This window comes from Ascaphus truei, chromosome 4 (assembly GCF_040206685.1).
Source record: "Ascaphus truei isolate aAscTru1 chromosome 4, aAscTru1.hap1, whole genome shotgun sequence".
Classification (NCBI taxonomy): domain Eukaryota; kingdom Metazoa; phylum Chordata; class Amphibia; order Anura; family Ascaphidae; genus Ascaphus; species Ascaphus truei.
Genome location: NC_134486.1, coordinates 165,054,305 through 165,068,670, shown reverse-complemented (window position 1 = coordinate 165,068,670; position 14,366 = coordinate 165,054,305). Strand labels below are relative to the sequence as shown.

The 14,366-nt window shown below is 46.5% G+C and overlaps 1 pseudogene; it reads right to left on the bottom strand.

Moving 5' to 3' along the window:
• Nucleotides 1-14,366, bottom strand: part of LOC142492339 (HEAT repeat-containing protein 5B-like) — a 43,971-nt pseudogene that overhangs the window by 24,580 nt on the left and 5,025 nt on the right.

Genomic DNA, 14,366 nt, shown 5'->3' with positions numbered 1-14,366 from the left:
GTAGGGAAGTGTGTGTGTGTGTGTGTATGAGAGTGGGGGAGTATGTGGGTGTATGCGAGTGGGGGAGTATGTGGGTGTATGCGAGTGGGGGAGTATGTGGTTGTATAAGCGAGTGGGGGAGTGTGTGTAATGGGGGAGTGTGTGTGTAAGCGAGTTGGGGAGTGTGTGTGTGTAAGCGAGCGGGGGAGTGTGTGTGTGTAAGCGATTGGGGGAGTGTGTGTGTGTGTGTGTGTGTGTAAGCGAGTGGGGGAGTGTGTATAAGCGAAGTTGGGGAGTGTGTGTGTGTAAGCGAGTTGTGGAGTGTGTGTGTGTGTAAGAGAGTGGGGTGTGTGTGTAAGCAAGTGGGGGAATGTGTGTAAGCAAGTGGGGGAGTGTGTGTGTAAGCAAGTGGGGGAGTGTGTGTGTAAGAGTAGGGGAGTGTAGGTGTGTGTATAAGCGAGTGGGGGAGTGTGTGTATAAGAGAGAGGGTGAGTGTGTGTGTATGCAAGTGAAGGAATGTGTGTGAGCGACTGGGGGAGTGGGTGTGTGAGCAAGTGGGGGAGTGAGTGTGTGAGCAAGCGAGTGAGGAATGTTAGCGAGTTGCGGAGTGTGTGTGTTTGTGTAAGCGAGTGGGGGAGTGTGTGCCAGCGAGTGGGGGGAGTGTGCGTGTATGTGTAAGCGAGTGGGTGAGTGTGTGTGTGTAAGCGAGTGGGGGAGTGTGTGTGTGTAAGCAAATGGGGGAGTTTGTGGGTGTGTAAGCGAGTGGGGGAGTGTGTGGGTGTGTAAGCGAGTGGGGGAGTGTGTGGGTGTATAAGCGAGTGGGGGAGTATGTGGGTGTATAAGCGAGTGGGGGAGTATGTGGGTGTATAAGCGAGTGGGGGAGTATGTGGGTGTGTAAGCGAGTGGGGGAGTGTGTGGGTGTGTAAGCGAGTGGGGGAGTGTGTGGGTGTATAAGCGAGTGGGGGAGTATGTGGGTGTATAAGCGAGTGGGGGAGTATGTGGGTGTATAAGCGAGTGGGGGAGTATGTGGGTGTGTAAGCGAGTGGGGGAGTGTGTGGGTGTGTAAGCGAGTGGGGGAGTGTGTGGGTGTATAAGCGAGTGGGGGAGTATGTGGGTGTATAAGCGAGTGGGGGAGTATGTGAGTGTATAAGCGAGTGGGGGAGTATGTGGGTGTATAAGCGAGTGGGGGAGTATGTGGGTGTATAAGCGAGTGGGGGAGTATGTGGGTGTATAAGCGAGTGGGGGAGTATGTGGGTGTATAAGCAAGTGGGGGAGTATGTGGGTGTATAAGCGAGTGGGGGAGTGTGTGTGTGTGTGTAAGCGAGCGGAGGAGTGTGTGTAAGCGAATGGGGGAGTGTGTGTGTGTAAGCGAGTTGGGGAGTGTGTGTAAGCGAGTTGGGGAGTGTGTGTGTAAGCAAGTTCCACAGCCGCCATGGGGGGGGGGGAGAGCTGGGAGAACTCTCCCATGCTGTCCCAGGGCCCCGCGGCGGAACCCCCACATAGCAAGGACCCGGCGGCTACGGAGCTCAGCAGCAGCCACACGGTCACTGCTATCCTTCCTCTCCCTGCGTCGGAAGTCGTGTCAACTTCCTGCTGACAGGGGGGAGAGGAAGGATCAGGCAAGAGCACGCAGCTCCCTCAAAGAGAGAGAGAGAGGGGTGTGTCAGTCTCTGTGTGTCACTGTTAGAGCATGTGTCAAAGAGTGTATGTGTGTGTGTGTGTAAGCGAGAGGGGGAGAGTGTGTGTATGCGAGTGGGGGAGTGTGTGTGAGCGAGTGGGTGTGTGTGTGTATGTGAGCAAGTGGGGGAGTGTGTGAGCGAGTGGGGGTGTGTGTGTATGTGAGCAAGTGGGGGAGTGTGTGTGTGAGCGAGTGGGGGAGTGTGCGTGTGTGTGTGTAAGCAAGTGGGGGGTGTGAGTATAAGAGAGAGGGGGAGTGTGTGTGTATGCAAGTGGAGGAATGTGTGTAAGCGAGTGGGGAATGTTTCGAGCTGCGGAGTGTGTGTAAGCGAGTGGGGGAGTGTGTGTGTATGCGAGTGGGGGAGTGTGTGTGTAAGCGAGAGGGGGAGTGTGTGTGTATGCGAGTGGGGGAGTGTGTGTGTGGGAGTGTGTGTGTAAGCGAGAGGGGGAGTGTGTGTGTTTGTGTGTGTAAGAGAGTGGGGGTTTGTGTAAGCAAGTGGGGGAGTGTGTGTGTAAGCAAGTGGGGGAGTGTGTGCGTAAGCGAGTGGGGGAGTGTGTGCGTAAGCGAGTGGAGGAGTGTGTGCGTAAGCGAGTGGGGGAGTTTGTGCGTAAGCGAGTGGGGGACTTTGTGCGTAAGCGAGTGGGGGAGTTTGTGCGTAAGCGAGTGGGGGAGTTTGTGCGTAAGCGAGTGGGGGAGTTTGTGCGTAAGCGAGTGGGGGAGTTTGTGCGTAAGCGAGTGGGGGAGTTTGTGCGTAAGCGAGTGGGGGAGTTTGTGCGTAAGCGAGTGGGGGAGTTTGTGCGTAAGCGAGTGGGGGAGTTTGTGCGTAAGCGAGTGGGGGAGTTTGTGCGTAAGCGAGAGGGGGAGTTTGTGTGTAAGCGAGAGGGGGAGTTTGTGTGTAAGCGAGAGGGGGAGTTTGTGTGTAAGCGAGAGGGGGAGTTTGTGTGTAAGCGAGAGGGGGAGTTTGTGTGTAAGCGAGTGGGGGAGTGAATGTGTAAGCGAGTGGGGGAGTGTATGTGTAAGCGAGTGGGGGAGTGTATGTGTAAGCGAGTGGGGGAGTGTATGTGTAAGCGAGTGGGGGAGTGTGTGTATGCGAGTGGGGAAGTGTGTGTGTAAGCGAGTGGGGGAGTGTGTGTGTGTGTATGCGAGTGGGGGAGTGTGTGGGTGTATGCGAGTGGGGGAGTGTGTGTATTGTATTGTATGTCTTTATTTATATAGCGCCATTAATGTACATAGCGCTTCACAGTAGTAATACATGTGGTAATCGAATAAATAACAGATAATATAAATAACAGATCATGGGAATAAGTGCTTTAGACAAACATAACATTAAGGAAGAGGAGTCCCTGCCCCGAGGAGCTTACAATCTAATTGGTAGGTAGGGAGAACGTACAGAGACAGTAGGAGGGAGTTCTGGTAAGTGCGTCTGCAGGGTGCCAAGCTTTATGTATCATGTGTTCAGAATGTTCACAGTGCTATTCGTATGCTTCTTTAAGCAAGTGTGTCTTAAGGTGGGTCTTAAAGGTGGATAGAGAGGGTGCTAGTCGGGTACTGAGGGGAAGGGCATTCCAGAGGTGTGGGGCAGTCAGTGAAAAATGTTTAAGGCGGGAGAGGGCTTTAGATAAAAAGGGGGTAGAAAGAAGACATCCTTGAGCAGAACGCAAGAGTCGGGGTGGTGCATAGCGAGAAATTAGGGCTGAGATGTAAGGAGGGGCAGAAGAGTGTAAAGCTTTAAACGTGAGGAGAAGAATGGAGTGTGAGATGCGGGATTTGATTGGAAGCCAGGAGAGGGATTTCAGGAGGGGAGATGCTGAGACAGATCTAGGAAAGAGTAGAGTGATTCTGGCAGCAGCATTTAGGATAGATTGTAGGGGAGACAGGTGAGAGGCAGGAAGGCCGGACAGCAGGAGGTTACAGTAATCAAGACGGGAGAGAATGAGGGCCTGAGTCAGAGTTTTAGCTGTCGAGCAACAGAGGACGAGAGGGGGAGTTTGTGTGTGTGTGTAAGCGAGTGGGGGAGTGTGTGTATGCGAGTGGGGGAGTGTGTGTGTAAGCGAGTGGGGGTGTGTGTGTGTGTGTGTATATGTAAGCGAATGGGGGAGTGTGTGTATATGTAAGCGAATGGGGGAGTGTGTGTGTGTAAGCAAGTGGGGGAATGTGTGTGTGTAAGCAAGTGAGGGAATGTGTGTGTGTGTGTGTGTGTAAGCAAGTGGGGGAATGTGTGTGTGTGTGTAAGCAAGTGGGGGAATGTGTGTGTGTGTGTAAGCAAGTGGGGGAATGTGTGTGTAAGCAAGTGGGGGAATGTGTGTGTAAGCAAGTGGGGGAATGTGTGTGTAAGCAAGTGGGGGAATGTGTGTGTAAGCAAGTGGGGGAATGTGTGTGTAAGCAAGTGGGGGAATGTGTGTGTAAGCGTGGGGGAGTGTGTGTAAGAGTGGGGGAGTGTGTGTGTGTAAGAGAGTGGTGGACTGAGTGTGTAAGAGTAAGAGAGTGGTGGACTGTGTGTGTAAGAGTAAGAGAGTGGGGGAGTTTGTGTGTGTGTGTAAGCGAGAGGGGGAGTTTGTGTGTGTGTGTGTAAGCGAGAGGGGGAGTTTGTGTGTGTGTAAGCGAGAGGGGGAGTTTGTGTTGTGTGTGTAAGCGAGAGGGGGAGTTTGTGTGTGTGTAAGCGAGAGGGGGAGTTTGTGTGTGTGTAAGCGAGAGGGGGAGTTTGTGTGTGTGTAAGCGCGAGGGGGAGTTTGTGTGTGTGTAAGCGAGAGGGGGAGTTTGTGTGTGTGTAAGAGAGAGGGGGAGTTTGTGTGTGTGTAAGCGAGAGGAGGAGTTTGTGTGTAAGCGAGAGGGGGAGTGTATGTGTAAGCGAGTGGGGGAGTGTGTGTAAGCGAGTGGGGGAGTGTATGTGTGTGCAAGAGGGGTAGAGTGAGGGGGGAGGGGAGAGTGTGTGGCGGAGGAAAGAGACAGGGGTAAGGGGGTGGGGGAGAGAGACGGGAGCGACGAGAGAATGGGGGCGAGGGTTGGGGTTCTTCAGAATTTCAAAATCGAATTCTGGGGTTCCCCAACCAAAAAAAGGTTTAAAACCACTGGTCTACACAGTATATTATTTGTTTTGTAGCTTCATGCAGTTCTTATTCACATTACACAGTGGTTACTCACCTTGGCTACAGCACATCATACAGCCATGGACCTGTCAGTCAGAAGGGAACGAGCGTTCTTGTAGATGTCTCTGTGGCTGGAAGATGCAGCCCCTCCGAGACCGCCAAGGACCTTCTGCAAACTCATTAGGATTTCACTGCGACCCTGCGACTTAAACGGCACAAGAGAACAGTCACAATACCAGATAACGTAGGACAACTTAAGCTTTATACAGTTGCATTCGCCCTTCTGTCTAAAAGGAAGTAAAGATAGATAATTGCAGCGACTATAAATCATAAATAAAAAAATTAAAAAAGTTACTTAACACTAGGTTTTAAATAAAAGAAAATAGCTACTTTATACCAACCTGAATATAGCAAATTTATGTGGAACTCTATTTTGATGTTATTTTCAGTGTATGTATGTATGTATGTATGTATGTATGTATGTACCGTGTATGTGTTTCACTAGATGTGCTAAAACTGAGCTTTGTCTGTGTTTTATGTTCTGTCTCTGGTTTTAAATATATATTGCCATGCTCAGTAGCACTCCTCTGTGACACTCATATGCTTATATATATGGTGTGGTTATTTTGGGGGTTCAATAGGAGCTTGTTAGGTGTCCAGTATATATATATATATATATATATATATATATATATATATACACATTACAGCATAGCAGCAAAAAGGAGACAGCACTCAGGTGAATGAAAATGAATGTATTAAATACAGCACATAACTTGGAGTATAACTTGGAGTTATGTGCTGTATTTAATACATTCATTTTTCATTCACCTGAGTGCCGTCTCCTTTTTGCTGCTATGCGGTAATGTATACTTTTATTATTTATATGGGACATGCACCTATTCATTATTGAATTTCTATTGGAGTGCCAGTGATTTTTTATCACATATACATACATACATACATACATACATACATACATATATATTTTACATTGAAAACCGCATGCAGTCGAGTTGATCATAGTTTAGTCGCACCATCCTGGAGACACCTTCACTAGACTGATGATTTCCAGAGGTTAGATATGTTTCAGATCACTGCTTAACCAATAACGGAGTGTGATGGCATCTTTGGAAAGATGACTATGAGCACATGACTGTTCCGCGTACTCCAGCTACATCAGAGGTACTTGTAAAAAGCCAAAAACAGCTGTTACGATATGACTGCTCTTGAGAAATGTCCTAAGGGAGGACCGAAATGTTGAAAGCTTCATAAATAAATTGTATTATTCATGCATCGAGACCCGTCACCCTGCTTATATGATTTTGTGTTCAATTTTCATTAACTTCTTCTTACCAAGGCTCTAGAGCAGGAGTGGCCAACTTCAATACTCAATGTTCACCAACAGGTCAGGTTTTCAGGCTATCCCAGCTTCATCACATCAGTGATCAATCAGTTGCTCCGTTAGAATGGCAGCCACCTGTGCTGAAGCAGGGATATCCTGAAAACCTGGCCTGTTGATGGCCATTGATGAATGGAGTTGGCCACCCGTGCTCTAGATATTCGTAGAAACTGGGATCATAAACTCGAGAAGTTTTTAGAAGGCCATCTAATTGTGCATCTTACCTCAGCACTTTTCAGTGACTTTAAGAGGTTATTCACGGTTTCAGGAAAGGAGCTTCCCAGCATCCTACCCATCTTCTCATAAAATGCTCCGACACAAGCAACAGCGGCCCTGAAAGAGGCAGAAGCTATCAGTACCCATTTCAAGTACATACATCAAAATAAGCGTTTAGAATAAGTGCTAATGTATGGTCCCGTGTGTGACCCGGATATATAGATACAGATAAAATATACACAGATGCTGGTGACCCTGATAGTACCTCAGCAGAACAGTTTTGTCTGTAATTAGCATTCAGTTATGCATTTGTTACAAATTGTTGCCAGAGAAGGACCGCGGCTGATTAAATAGTCTGCTTCAGTATGTACAAGACTATTAAAAAGAATATTAAACTAAATACCTTCCAGTCCAGTGTACCAGACTGGTTGCAATATGGATATGAGGGACCTTGTAATAACTGGCACATGCAAAGATAGATGGATAGCTTGTGCCTCAGTGTGGTATATATGTTGGAACCAGTCTCATGTCTGTCAATGATGTACCGGACAGACAGCTGTATATATAACCACAACTGATTGAATGGTTACTCTAAGAGAGTACACGGTGGAGTTAGTAGTGAGTGATCAGTGCACAGTATCTCAAACTCACATACTAAATATTTCCAGAGGTTGGTATACCTAGAAATAGTACTCAAATCTTAAGGGTAAACAAAATAAATGAAATAAAAAGGTCCTTAAAGGCGACGCAGGGTATTAAAAATGAACACTAAAGCTACTGTGTAGCTAGGGAAAAGAGGCTTCAAAGTGGGAGCCTTAGACACCCTAATGGGTTAAGTATACACAAGGTCTCCCACAAGGCGCACTAACAGTATCTAGTTAGTGCCATAGATAGCCTAAGCCTATATGGAAGCAGTGAAACAAATGTATAATACAAGCTAAACTGTAAGCTGCTTCTCAGGGTCCTCCGTGGAAACAGCACAAATAGTACAGTAGGGATAAGCAGGTATCTGGGTATATTGCTAATATGTCAGTAGGTGTTTAAAAAGATACCCGAAAACCAGTTGGTAATAGTGACCTATGTATAGGGTATGTATATATAAGTAGTGTCACCCAGGTTGCTCAGGGAAGTGGACACAGTTCAAAGGGTATCAGGCAATCAGACTTATCAGTTGACCTGAATATATACACTATTCCACATTTAATGTAATGGAGATCTATACAGGTCGCTGGGTATATACTGTGCATATGTGCAGTGTGGGTGCAGCGGATATGGTCTCCAATACACTCAAACATGTAAAAGTACCAAGATAGATAGTACCTGAGTGGATGAGACCAGAATGCGTTATGAACACTGCATCAATCGGATTATATCTAGAGATTCCACCCGGCGTGGTGTATTCATGAACACCACAGAACGTTAGCTAGCCGGGTGGAGAGAAGTATATCTCATATAGCAGCAAGCCTAGATATAGCTCAGCCCTGTGAAGGCTGCCACGGGGCTACGCTAGACGCCACCGCACTGACACATGTGCTGACGTCACAGAGGAGTGGCCACCACCGACGGCCGTTTCGCGTCGCACTGACGCTTTCTCAAGGTGGCCCCACCTCTATGGTAGCCGAACGTTTAAATAGGCGAGCGTAGCCTTGGCAACAGTGGCGCTAAGTTAAGTATATGTGTTAGTAATAAAACATGTGTTTGTGTTGCTATTTATTTGTGTGAAAGTTCTGGCTGGCTTCCTGATAGAACCTGAGTAAATTCAGAACAGTAAGGCAGCAAATGAAGGGTTGCCGAGACGGATAAGCGAGTGATTGTATGCAATAGACACTAAATGGTAGAATGGAGGCATATACCATCAGGGGTAAATATGTTTACAAATATATCAATAAATCTATAAACATATGCCATCCAAGAGGCTCATGGTGATACGGAACAGAGAGATAGTACCTAGCTGTAAATGTGCCAGTACATAATGCTGGGATATGGAGTGGATACAGTATAGGCTATGGTGTATAAGGGGTGTTACAGCCCAAATGCTGGAGCCAAAGTGAATATCACACTTACACCCCATGGTTATCAGATCCTGGCAGTATGAGTACATATGGTCTTATCGTGATGTCAAAAGTGGCATAAGGTATAAAAAATATTCTAACCAATAAATGCGGCAAACATAAATCCCTTATTTAAACCCTGCGGATAGAGTTCCTAGGGTATAAATCCACTTTGCCTCGTTTTTGAGGAGTTCTCTGTCCCAGTCACCCCCTTCTGATTGTTTCTGGGAGTTGGTATATGCCCTTAAAACGTAAGTTGGAAATGTCACCTCCATGTGCAGTGTTAACGTGTTTGGCAAGTGGGGTGTCAGTTTTATTGCGTATGGTCCCTATGTGTTCTAGGACCCTACGTCTCAGCTGCCGACTTGTTTTCCCCACATATTTCTTGCCGCATGTGCACACTGCTTGGTAGATCACCCCAGTAGTTCTGCAGTTCACAAAATTCCGTATTTTAAAGGTTTTACTATCATCCCAATTACCAAAGGTTTTGGTGACCTGAACGTACTGACATGCACGGCACCCCTTGCACTTATAGTTACCCGGAGATCTTTTGTCTAGCCAAGTGCCTGAAGTGATGGGTTCAAGATGGCTATGGACTAGAAGATCCCTGATGTTAGTAGATCTTCTGCTGACCATAGTTGGTCTGGGTTTCAAGACTCCCCGTAGATCCGTGTCCTCTAAGAGAACATGCCAATGTTTGTTGACAATGTTAAAGATGGTTTTCCATTGTCTATTATAAGTGCCAATGAGGCGAATTGTTTTTTGCTCACGTGGTTTGGGTTTGGGATTCAGCAGAGATGCCCGGTGTGTATGCTTGGCTCTATTATAAGCCTTCCTAACGCTGTTCTTACTATAACCTCTCGAGAGCAAGCATTGGCACATAGATTGTGCTTGTGATTCAAATTCTTCATCATTCCAGCAATTTCTCTTAACTCTCAAATATTGGCCAGTTGGAATGCCATTTATGAGATTCTGAGGGTGATGACTATCAGCGTGGAGTAAACTATTAGTTGCGGTGGTTTTACGATGAATTGTAGTCTCAATTCTACCATTGGTTGCACAAGTTATTTTAAGATCTAGGAAGACTATGCTCTCAGGCCCTATATCGTAAGTGAGTCGAAGGTTAAGGGAATTACAGTTAAGTTTGTTGATGAAGTCAACAAACAGTGTACGAGGTCCCTTCCAGAGAATAATGATATCATCAATGTATCTTGCCCATAAAATAATATGGGTAGTGTAGATATCATTTTCTTCAGAGAACACTATTTCTGCCTCCCACCACCCCAGGTACAGGTTCGCATATGAGGGGGCACAAGTCGTCCCCATTGCAGTCCCCTGTACCTGGTGGTAGAGTTTGTTGTTAAACAGAAAGTAGTTCTTCGTCAGTACAAACCAAAGCAGTTGTTCAATGAATTTGTTATGGTTATTGTACAATAGGCCCCTGGTTTTCAGAAAGTACAGTGTGGCATTTATGCCATGTTCGTGTATGATGCTCGTATATAAGGCCTCAACGTCCATGCTAATGAGTGTTTCATTATCAACCACAATATCATCAATTCGTGTGAGAATATCTGTGGTATCTCTCAAATAGGACGGAAGTGCTACCACGAACGGTCTCAGTACTTTATCCAAATAGACACTTGCCTGTTCACTCAAGTTGTTAATCCCGGAGACAATTGGTCGTCCCGGTGGTGGCCTCGTAAGCTTGTGGATTTTTGGGAGGCTATAGAATGTGGCTATTTTAGGGACCTTATTGTACATGCCATTCAATTCACGCTTGTTGATCACTTTATCTGCTAAGCCTGTATTGAGGATGGTGAGTAATTCCTGATTGTACTGAATAGTTGGGTCCTTACTCAGGACCTCGTAGCAGGTTCGGTCGGATAGGAGCCTCAGGTTTTCTTTGATACAGTATTCTCCTCTCTTCCCATAATCACAATGTTCCCCCCTTATCAGAGGATTTGATGACTATTGACGAGTTTGAACGTAGATCATCCAAGGCCTTTCTTTCCTGAGCACGAAGGTTACCAGTGTTGGTAGCATATCTAATATTTTCCAAGTTGGTAACCACCAACTTGGTAAATACCTCCACATTGGGACAAATTCCTAATGGAGGAATAAACGTGGCTCTGGGTTTGAGATCTGTGAATGGCCCCTCACCAATAGGTCTATTGGACTCTTCTTCAAGTGAGGCCAGGTTGAGAAGGTTCTCACGGTCAAGTTGGTCTAAGTCAGGTAGGCTTAGGTTCTTATTAATAAAGTCCTCTCTCCGTTTAAAGAACTTATGTAACAATAAATTACGCCCAAAAAGGTTAACGTCCTTCACCCATTCAAAGATGTTACGGTCGGATGAAGGGGAAAATGACAAGCCTTTTGAGAGAGCTTTCAAGTGGAATTCGTCAAGGGCTAATTGAGACAAGTTAATCACTTGACTATTCTCCTCCTGTGATGTTGTCAATACCTGCGCCTCCTTCTCGACCGCCTCCTCCCTCCTTGACCCCTGAAACCCCATTGGTCTCTGTCTTGAAGATCTACTCCTCTTACCCCTTCGTGTCTTGGATTTGGAAAAGGAATTACACTGTCTGTATCCTTGCCTAAAAAAGAGTTTTGCCCACCTTCAACTCCTGTATGTCTAAGTTCTAATTCGCCCTCATCGTTGGAAGTGTCCCAATCAGTGCTGGAATCATTGGGTGTGGGCCTGAATGTTTTTTTAGGGTTATCGTGTTTGAACACATACTCATCCACTCAGGTACTATCTATCTTGGTACTTTTACATGTTTGAGTGTATTGGAGACCATATACGCTGCACCCACAATGCACATATGCACAGTATATACCCAGCGACCTGTATAGATCTCCATTACATTAAATGTGGAATAGTGTATATATTCAGGTCAACTGATAAGTCTGATTGCCTGATACCCTTTGAACTGTGTCCACTTCCCTGAGCAACCTGGGTGACACTAATTATATATACACATACCCTATACATAGGTCACTATTACAATATACCCAGGTTACTATTAGCAATATACCCAGGTACCTGCTTATCCCTACTGTACTATTTGTGCTGTTTCCACAGAGGATCCTGAGAAGCAGCTTACAGTTTAGCTTGTATTATACATTTGTTTCACTGCTTCCACATAGGCTTAGGCTATCTATGGCACTAACTAGATACTGTTAGTGCGCCTTGTGGGAGACCTTGTGTATACTTAACCCATTAGGGTGTCTAAGGCTCCCACTTTGAAGCCTCTTTTCCCTAGCTACACAGTAGCTTTAGTGTTCATTTTTAATACCCTGCGTCGCCTTTAAGGACCTTTTTATTTCATTTATTTTGTTTACCCTTAAGATTTGAGTACTATTTCTAGGTATACCAACCTCTGGAAATATTTAGTATGTGAGTTTGAGATACTGTGCACTGATCACTCACTACTAACTCCACCGTGTACTCTCTTAGAGTAACCATTCAATCAGTTGTGGTTATATATACAGCTGTCTGTCCGGTACATCATTGACAGACATGAGACTGGTTCCAACATATATACCACACTGAGGCACAAGTGCCTCACCTATCTTTGCATGTGCCAGTTATTACAAGGTCCCTCATATCCATATTGCAACCAGTCTGGTACACTGGACTGGGAGGTATTTAGTTTAATATTCTTTTTAATAGTTTTGTGTGTCTATTCCTTCATTCATTTTACCCTTATATATTAATAAAGGTCATTTTATTCATTTAAGTTCATTACCACACGAGTGCTTGTTTAAAAGGGGTCCTTTCTTGCCTAGGCAAGCGTAGTTTTTGTTACCTGATTTCTTTACCCCTGGCACCGTCTCTTAGACAGTAGCTTGAGGTTACATCCCCTCTTCCCCCCATCCCATTTATTTTCAGTATGTACAAAACAGATGGTCACCCTACTGCAGCCTTCAAACTTACAGTTTAGTTGGTAGATAGGCAGCAGTGTCGTCTTTACTCTTGATCATTTCATTGCACTTGTCCAGGATTTGGAAGACAGTGAAAGTGTCTCCAATGCTGTAGAGTGTGGCAAGGTTCTTGGCTAATAGTTTGCGAGTGGGCGGTCCTGGGGAGCTGCTTATGAGACCGGTGACCTGTTCCACGAGCTTCTTCTGGTTGTCTTTGATGTCCGTCTGTGATAGGAATGTACTTTTATTTAGTTTACATCTCGTGTATGCAGCACAATACAAGAAGTTTGCAATCTACACATTAGTTCCTGAAACACAAAAAGGTCGAACAGCCTTGCCCACGGTCACAAGGAGCAGACCCACAGCTCACCAGTTTACTGAACAGTGCCTTAACCCTTCATTGCCAGAGAATAAGCAAAATATTGGTAAGTGAGAGATTCCATGTTCTAAATATACACATTGAATAAAGCATTGCCAAGCAATAAATCCCTTTCACTAAATTGGTATACATAAATTGAGAAACAAATGTCATGTGAAAGGCTTCGGGGACAATATTTAGCTTTGTCCATTAAGTGAAATGCAATCAATTGTGCTGCCTTGTTTGCAGTAAAAAAAAAGCAGTTAATGTATTTGTGCTAGTCATTGTGCCATCAAGAAATAAAATATGGGTGGTATTCAGCACTCCAAGCTGGATGACATTTAAAGGGTCAAGTCCTCAGTAGGAACCAAGTGTATTGATGGCAGTGACATGGTTAAGGGGTTACATCTGGGTGATCGATTACTTGAAACCACAATCTGACATCTATAAGTATTTATAAAGACATTTTTTTTACAGTTTGTTTGGAAACATGAGCTGCGACTCAGGAGGTGTTATATTGCCTCTAGTTACTACCTTCTGTGTTTATCACTGTTTCCAACATGCATTTGTCCACACAAAACTCTCCTCTTGCCCCTCTCCTTATCTTTGTTGGCTCTCTGATAAGGACAGTGAGGGCTATGGGTAAATTAAATACTTAATTGGAAAACTCACACTCATTCAGAACGCCTTAAGACATACAATTTGTAACTAACTTCAAATGCAACAAAAGTAGCCAGATCTTAGCTTTTAGCATTGTTACATGTATTTAAGGATGCAAATTTAAAATGGTTAAAAAGTGTTTTCAAAAACGATTGTGGTTGGTTACATGGGATTTAACTGTTTCCAAAGAGATAACACACATATAATGTATTAGAATGTTAGAAACAGAAGGAAATATAGAAGATACTAGCTGATATACCCGGCGTTGCCCAGGCGTGGAAGGGCAGGGGGCATGGAGTGGAAGGGCGGGGGGGGGGGGAGGGGGTGTGGAAGGGTAGGGGGGGTGAGGGGCGTGGAAGGGCGGGGGGAGGGGCGTGGAAGGGCGGGGGAGGGGCCAAGGGGCGTGGAGGGCAAAGGTCAGGGGGGCAAAGGGCAGGGAGGGGCAGGGGGGCAAAGGGCAGGGAGGGGCGGCAATGGACAGGGGGGGCATCACAGCCACAGGCTGCACCCACTGACACAGGGAACTTCACAGCCACAGGCTGTACCTTGTCCCACACAGAGCTGCACCCACTACCAGGCTAAGGACAGACCCAGTCACGTCCTGTACAAAGGCCGTGGCACTTACACACCCCCTGCACACAGGCCGCGGGTGGCACTGACCTGCCGGTAGCCGCTGTCCGTGGGGTTGAAGTCGCTGCCCCTGGGCCGCAGGGAGAGCTGCAGGTGTGGGAACCCGTGCAGCCAGTACAGGAGGCGGGTCACAGTGCGGAGAGTGCGGGGAGAGGACACAGCGGCATCCCTGGGAGGAGGAGAGCGCGGGGGCGCGCAGCGCGTGCACACAATTGAAAGCCAAGGGGGGTGTCCCGGGTGCTCGATCCGCTCCCCCGCTGACTGTAGCGGCCCCGGGGGGGGGGGGGGGGTGGTGAAAGCGCGGGAAACAGGGAGACACGGGGAGAGGTGTGCGCATGGCATCCCGGGGAGGAGAGCGTGGGGCGCGCGGCGCGTGCTTGAG